Here is a 6055-nt window from a genome sequence, read left to right on the forward strand (position 1 = left end):
TTTTTTACTACCTTGATGCACTGCAAATAAAAGGATCTACTAATTGTGAACATGTATTGAGTCAGTGAAGCAACAGATTATTCCAATGGCCATTAGTTTCAGAACAGTCCACTCAAAGGCTCCTCTGGCAGAGCTGAGTATATCCACTGACACAAGGATAGTTCAGCCAAACTAAGCAGAATTTGAATCTTATCCACCTGTTTCCTCACCTCAATTTATTTCATTTGAGTTTGCATCTACCAAGGGATGTCTTTACTTCAGTGTAAAAAGTCTTTTTTTTTTGTATATTTTTAAAATTTCCTACTTGTGGAAACAGCAACAGGTGACTGTTCTTTTTCTAATAACATGCCCATAGCCCACCAATAGGAGGTGAGCAAAGGCAGCCCACGGTTGGTGGGATTGAGAGGCAGAACTTTGCGGGAGTCAGCCAGATAGCAATAAGGAAAACGAGACTAAAGTAGAGAGCGCAATAGACTGGGGAGTGAGGTTGGGTTGCGAAGAGGTGAAAAGTGACTGCAGAGTCAGATCAGTTATTGCTGGCATTGGTTCAAGAGTTGTAAGTTGTTTTTTCTTAAAATATCCTCTTTTAGTGGCGACCTGCCTGAGAACAGGAAAGAGCACAGGTCAACCTCACTTCTCTAAAATGTAGCTGGACCAGTGCTAACTGTGTTCAAATCTCACAAAGGTTTGGGTTTCAACTCATTTGCATATTGCAAATATTTACCACCTTTAGCCTGAGATTTTGTCTTTACCAACACAATCCCACAATACAAAATCAACAGTGGATTAACATCAGAATCAGATCTGAACAGTGCACTTGAATGCTCCGCACATTATGCCAGCATGCTACCTGAACTCACTTGCACAGTATCGCTTGCATCGTGGCACTTGATCTATTATCTTCACACCATTTCGCCAAAGGTACACAAATCAGGTAGACCAAAACCTGCAAGCTCATCACAGAAACACCCTTCCTCCCATGTTGCACGTAGACAAATTCAAGGTCAATAAAGGGCACGGTGGCCAATTACTGTGGACAACTCATTGTTCAGTTATCATCCAGATGCCAACTCAGACTTAACACTGACCTCTAGAGTTCCACTTCTTTTAGCAAGTGTGTGTGTGACCACAGCTGTGAAAAAAGTCTATACTCTTCACCAGTTACAAATCAAGGGAGGGTCACAGTGCACTAACCACAAGAACACCGGTATGCAAAGTAGTGCACAGCCAAGAGATGTTTAAAGGAGGAGGTTGAAGCACTGCAACTGTTATGTTTCATACACTGCACTTGCAAGTCCTATTTAAACAAGTAAAGCTTTCTAATTTACTAAGCTCAAAACATACAACATAGAAGACATTCAATTATACTTCATAAATCTTTCCAGTTCTTTAACTCAGTGCCAGTCCACACTGCATCACTGGATAGAAAATATTAATCACTTCTCTAATCGTAGAACAACTTTTGTCTATACTTCCGATTTCACCTGGGATGTAACAGATTATCAAATGCATCCATTTCACGTTACAAAAACGGTTAGTTCTCTATCTCCCTTGTAACAAGTTTTATCCTTTAATGTTCCAGTCAACATATTTTCCCCCGGACTATAAATTTAATTCTCAATGCCAATAAGTTTCCTAGCTTTTTTTTCCCATTAAAAATGTTTTGCACTTAAGTTGAAAATGTACTTCACTGCAAGTCAGTGATACCCAAAAAGTTGCCAGCGTAGAAAGGGTTACAATAGGTCAACAGCCCTCCTCTTCCTCCCTTTCTGCCCCAATCTATGGGCTCTCGCTGAGTGCGTGATGCAGCGACTGGTCAAGTGATTGCCACACGGCATCAAGCACAACACGTGTGCAGCTGTCATAAAGTTGTGGTCCAGGCCTACGGTTAGCAGTGGAAGTATTCCCCCCACCCCACCCCGTAGGGAAGGGGAACAGATTGCTAGGAATTTGGATGGATGATTTTTAACCGAGCTCGAAGTTATACCTGCGTAAGGAACTTTTTTTAATTGGCCGCCCCCACCTTTCAGTTGTGCTGTCGCTGGCAGGGGATGAAATTGGTGAGCCACGCCTCCTCCAGAGAACCTGAGCGCAGCGGATTCGGGATAAACAAGAGCCACTCCCCCTAGAGTCAGCAGAGCACTTTGCACTCAGCAACCAGCAAAACCTACAGGATTAGACACACACACACACACTAAAATTATTAAACATTTTAAGCAAATTAACTCGTACTTCGCAAACGGCAGCCGTAACACAGCACAGATCACGCACATTGAGAATTAAACAACTAAGTGAAGACGATGCATTTTTCAAAAAAAAATCCTAATCGCCCCCCCTACCCCGTGTGAGCTACATGGGCACACAGATCGTCATAAACAGCACCCTCCACCCCTACCACCATACCATCCCGTACCCCTCTTCATAGGCAAGGGTGCTTACATATTTTAATAACTGGACTGCAATCATTGATACAGACATGCAATAGAATATCGGCAATAGAAAAAAAAGTTCAGCTTTGCACTCCTGATCACTTAAGTAAAAGCATTTGTGCACGGGTGGGGTGCAGATCTAATTTCCCCGAAACAGTTACTCTGCCCTCTAGTTATAAACGATCAATAATAATTACCATGCAATTTTTGTTTAGCTTGCTTGTTGGCTTCAGATCTAGCTTCTTTTTTGCGGTGATTCCTCGGGCCACGATGGTGATGATGGTGTTGTAATATAAATGCGATGGTGCTGATATATGTTAAAAGCGGCTCATGAGGAAACGCGCATCGATCCGATGCACATTAATATATTTAAATCTCTCTCTCTCTCTTCCCTTCTGTAAAAAAAAACATGCAGTTACACAGTGCTGAGATGGCTGCCAATGAAATGCAATGGGCGCTCTCTCTCTCTCTCACACACACACATACACACTTTGCAGCTCCTTCCCTTCCCTTCCTTACTCACTCACACTCTCTCTCATTCCCACCTTCCAGATCACTTTAATGCAGTCCTGTTGCGTTTCTTATCCTTTCGTACCGATCCTTTTTGCAAACTGCATCTTGTGTCTTTTTTTAATTTTAAAAAAAAATCTTCCCTCCTTTTTTTTTTGCAGTCCGATCCCCTCTCGGTTAGAGTATTAATCTGGAGGTGGGAATAAAACAAGAGCCCGGACGGTCAGAACGCAGGAGGGAGACTCACTTCGGGAAATTTACCTCCAGGAAAAACAACGCGATTTTTTTTGGCACGGGCGTACACTACAGGACCTAGCAACGAAATAGCTCATACTTCAAAATCTTTTGGCGCCATATTAATGACGTACTTAAAATTGCCTCTTGAAAGAGACAAGATCTCCCTGCGTCAAAACTGGCGTCTTTTACTTAAATATTGCAATGCTCGAAGGACAGGGAAACCTAAAGAGAGCTGGGCTCGGGAAAAGGATGCGCATCTCATTTAATTCTGTATATTATTTTTACATTTAAATGTCTTACAGCACTTGTCAGTTATCTTTCAACCGCTTGCATTTTTTTTAATTTAAAATGTCCAGTGGTGTTGCAAAGCAAACACCTTACTTCAAGCGTTTAGGATTTTGACCTCACGCCGAACGCAAGATACTGACGGCAGAATGCAATTAGCAGATATGGAATAATGATTGTTTCAGTCCGTATAATAATCAGCAGGGCATATTTAAGTGAGAATAAGTTACCAACAACTTTACACTCTTAAACCGTTGTGAAGTCAATTACCCTTTTCTGGTGGGGAATCAGATGATCAAATTTATGAATTAATGTCATTGGTCAACGTTTATCCCAAGACGTGGATGCGGAAAGTGGTGTTACGATGTGTGAAATAAAATAACACTGAGAATTAAAGTACAGAATAACTAAATGGAAGTATATTTATAATGGAGTGGGAGAATTACATTAAGATCCTGCAATTCATAATCCAAACTCAACAAGCTCCGAAAGTTTTATACATATTTATTCTCCCTTGTTTAAATGCTGCATTTGCTGTAAAATACACAAGCGTGTCTCGCATGCCCGCTGAAAGTTTTGTCCTGACGCAATAACGTTTATTATAAATGTATATGAAGCTGAAAAGATTCGTTCCAAGGGCCTTGGAATTAAAATCGCTCTGGAAATGGAATGAGGTCCAGTATCTCTTCCTTCCAAGATCACTGGGAGAACCTGCTCTGTGTTACATACAAGACATTCAAAGACTGCTTTAACTGGCCTGGAAAAATAGTATAATCATCTTTAAATAATATATGAAACTCCAGTGTGATGCAACAATATCCCATTTTTATCTATTTTAACTAAAAACACTTCAGCATCTCAATTGGTATTATTTCTGTAATAAACTATAGTTTGTGGGAATGATGCTACACCTGACAACTAAAATCTTCCTGGAGGGAAATGTTCTATTGTTCCATTTGTGATACAATTATTGAATCAGGTCAGCTTAATTCATTTCAAATAAGGTCCTTATAAGGCATTGTTTTATTCATAATCTAGACATGGATATACCATATTTGTCACCACTTCTTTGGGGTGATTTATAAAATATAACTCAGTATAACTCCATTACAATGAAAACAAAACAGCAAGAAGAATGACGAAGTCCTGACGAAGGGTCTTGGCCCGAAACTTTGACAGTGCTTCTCCTTATAGATGCTGCCTGACCTGCTGTGTTCCACCAGCATTTTGTGTGTGTTGCTTGAATTTCCAGAATCTGCAGATTTCCTCATGTTTGCTTGAGCAAGAAGAATGTTGCAGCACAACACAGTCAAAATATATGTTGCAGTTCAAAAGTTTGTCTCTTTCTTAAAGGTAAGTAGAACATTCTCAGGAACATAAAATAGTGAAAGTAGTGTGTCTGCTGTCTCTTAATTGACTCACTCAAAGTTTGCTAAAAATAGGTGCCTTAATACAAGCTCTTGTTTAATTAATAATAATTAGACTTCACCTGCTTGAAGGTACATTCAATTACACATCTGCAAAAATCATATATATGGTTTTCATACCATATTGCTTATAAAACATTGAATCCTTTGATGTTGAGTGACACATGCCATAAGTGTCATTGGCGCATCTGCAGTGACAAAAATGCCTTGTGTATATTTTGTCTATCAGATCCATTAGTAGAAAAGTTTCTGTATTAAATACATAATGAGGAAAGGGAGGAAGAAGACAAACAAGAGAAATATCTTTGACATCCTTTTCTGCTGTTTTACACCAGAGTACCAAATAACTGCAACTTCTGACTAAAACTGCAAAATGAGAGATAAACTTCTTAAGGTTGCAAGTCTTTGACAAACCAGATTAAATTAGCAAGGTGAAATTAAGTTAGTATATAGTAAATAGGTTTATTACTATCACATGTAATGAGGTGTAGTGAGAAACTGATCTTGCATATCGTCCATACAATTCAATTGATAGCAAGAGTGCATTGAGGTAGAACAAACTAGAACAATGTGTTTAAGTACAGAGAAAGTGCAGCGCAGATAGAGAGTAAGGTATAAAGTGACAACAAGGTAGATAGTAAAGTCAAGAGTCCATCTTATACATTTGATAGTCTTATAACGCGGACAGAAACTATCATTGAGCCTAGTGGGACATCCTGTGGGGTTTTTGTGTCTTTTACCCATTGGCAGTCAGAAGAGTAACCAGGGTTTATGGAGGGGAGGCAGATTTCAGTCGTATTCTGAGTTGTGCCCACAACTCTGCATTTCCTTGTGGTCATAGGCAGAGCAGTTGCCATACCAAGTCATGGTGCGTCTGTATAGAATGTTTACTGCCATGTATCAATAAGAGGGACAGACCAAATTCCCTTAGCCTCCTGAGCAATTAAAGCTGTTGGTGAGCTTTCTTGAGCACGCTATCAATGTGGTTGGACCATTACAGGCTACTGATGATGTTCACCCTTTTTCCAATCCGTGTTCTGGCCCCCTTGTTACCCTTTCTCTCCTCACCTCCCTCCGGTCTACCTCCTCCTTCCCTTTCTCCCATGGTCCACTGTGCTCTCCTATTTCCACCTATCACCTCATAACTTCTCACTTCACCCTCCCCCC

The 6055-nt window shown here is 40.3% G+C and overlaps 1 protein-coding gene across 6 annotated transcripts in view; it reads right to left on the bottom strand.

Annotated features, from left to right (window-relative positions):
- Positions 1–3293, bottom strand: part of jade2 (jade family PHD finger 2) — a 172436-nt gene extending 169143 nt beyond the window's left edge. For 2 of the 6 annotated variants that reach the window (XM_073067135.1, XM_073067129.1), the window contains exons 1-3: positions 2975–3283; positions 2627–2824; positions 2024–2167 (exon numbers count right to left, since the gene is read on the bottom strand). The gene's annotated coding sequence lies outside the window, so the exon portion shown is untranslated. Of the gene's footprint in view, positions 1–1987; positions 2168–2626; positions 2825–2974 lie in introns of all 6 variants that reach the window. The other 4 variants (XM_073067130.1, XM_073067131.1, XM_073067132.1 and 1 more) reach the window with 4 other exon arrangements.
- Positions 3294–6055: the final 2762 nt, after the last annotated feature.

This window comes from Hemitrygon akajei, chromosome 15 (assembly GCF_048418815.1).
Source record: "Hemitrygon akajei chromosome 15, sHemAka1.3, whole genome shotgun sequence".
NCBI classification, from domain to species: domain Eukaryota; kingdom Metazoa; phylum Chordata; class Chondrichthyes; order Myliobatiformes; family Dasyatidae; genus Hemitrygon; species Hemitrygon akajei.